Source organism: Manihot esculenta, chromosome 3 (assembly GCF_001659605.2).
Source record: "Manihot esculenta cultivar AM560-2 chromosome 3, M.esculenta_v8, whole genome shotgun sequence".
Classification (NCBI taxonomy): Eukaryota; Viridiplantae; Streptophyta; class Magnoliopsida; order Malpighiales; family Euphorbiaceae; genus Manihot; species Manihot esculenta.
This window is the reverse complement of record NC_035163.2, coordinates 13,252,258-13,253,966: the sequence shown is the minus strand read 5'-3', so window position 1 is coordinate 13,253,966 and position 1,709 is coordinate 13,252,258. Positions and strand designations below refer to the sequence as shown.

At 33.8% G+C, this 1,709-nt stretch overlaps 1 long non-coding RNA gene across 1 annotated transcript; it reads right to left on the bottom strand.

Moving 5' to 3' along the window:
- Positions 1 to 206: 206 nt before the first annotated feature.
- Positions 207 to 1,432, bottom strand: LOC110610659. Its single transcript, XR_002487249.1, has 2 exons — positions 1,137 to 1,432; positions 207 to 472 (listed from the first exon to the last, which is right to left on the bottom strand). It is a non-coding gene; the product is annotated as an uncharacterized LOC110610659 (long non-coding RNA).
- Positions 1,433 to 1,709: the final 277 nt, after the last annotated feature.

Genomic DNA, 1,709 nt, shown 5'->3' with positions numbered 1-1,709 from the left:
TAAGATGAATAAATCATATGAATTTATCTAAAAAATTATTGAGTTTAAAAGAGAAGTTACATGCATGTGATCAAGCCACAAAGTAAGACCAACAGAGCTGCACCACCTGATAACTTTCTAAAACCAACCCCCAATTTTGGTTTGCGACCCTACCTCACAAAGATCACAAGATATGAGCAATGTAATTCAAAGTGAAAACAAAATTATAAGAGAAAGTAATGTAATTTGGCAATGTAATATAATATTACAACTTTCAGACTTTTTTATTTTAATTTCATGAAAAGGGATATCATGTCATCATCTTCAATCCAGAACTGTCTTATTTTCTTGGTATAAATACAAATTATGCAAAAGAGAGCTTATCTTTTACTCTTTAATCTCTCAGCATCCACCTGAATGCATCATGGCTGTAGATGCTCCTCTTAACTGTCAATTGTAAAATCCATGAAGCAGTGGCTCGAATATCAAATGCCTACAACAAATCCTCCAAGGCATTAACGAAGATGAAGGTTTCATTATCACTCATTAATACTACCTGATTAGAAGACCAAAGCCAAAATCTTTGAGATAAGCATTAATAACAGAACTATATAGTAGTGTAATGAGATCTAACCTCGATCTTTCAAATTAGTGAGCACTTTTTCAAATTACGGAGCACTTTCAAATTAATGAGCACTTTTTCAGTTTAGATCCGTTTGATCGTAACTCTTCAAAAACCCTATGCTTGCACAACCAATTATTGCTCCAATTTTATTTAACAAAAAAAATCTACATTTAACATATAGTTTATTTGGTCTAACCACAGCAGCTCATTCACATAGGAGAATCATAAAAGAGAAAAGAAAAAAAGAGAAATAATTTCTTTACAGGTCTAATCCAAGACTTGAGTTATAATGATGCAATTTCGGAAACCCTATTCTTGTTCTGTTTTCTCTCCCAAGACATTATTGTTCTGTTTTTCCACTTGACAAATAATTTCTAAAACCCTATACTCAGCTAGATGATGCATGTGTATTGATGGAAAATACAACTCTTGTAAATTGAACCCATAATGTAAAGGGATGATCTACAAATATTCGATTGGCAAAGGACCCATCTAAGAAATCAAAGCAATGAATCAAAATAATGTTCTATACCTACTGCAATTTCCTTTGCTGTCAACCTACTGCTGATGGTGTCGTTGAATGGTGTCTGCTGATGGCTACAATTTTCTTCACCGTCGACCTGTTGTTGCTTTGATTAAAATAGTGGTTGGGTTGTGCCGCTGAGAAGGGTTAGAGGAGAAGGGCTGGAGGAGAAGGGACGATGGTGGCACCAATGAGAAAGAGTGGAGGAGAAGTGACAATGGCGGCTATCGGCAATGAAGCGAGGGAGAAGAGATGTCTGCTCATGGCTCTCGACTGTGGTGTAGATAGTGGAAAAAGAATGTGATGTTTAGGTAGGTCTAAATTAGGACTTGGGGTCTTTTTTAGATTGTGTTTATTTATTAATTCATTAATTTTTTAAATATTTTTCTATTTTTTAAAGTATTTAGCGACAAAAAATTAGTGTCCAATTAATCATTAAAACAATCGCTAAATTTGGCTCCATACAAAATTTTAACTTTTCTTTTTAAGTATTTACTACCAAAAATTGATTGCTAATTAGTTGCCAAAAGATGAGCCGCTTCGTTAAATTTGGCGTCATACGAAATTTTACTTTTTTTTTTT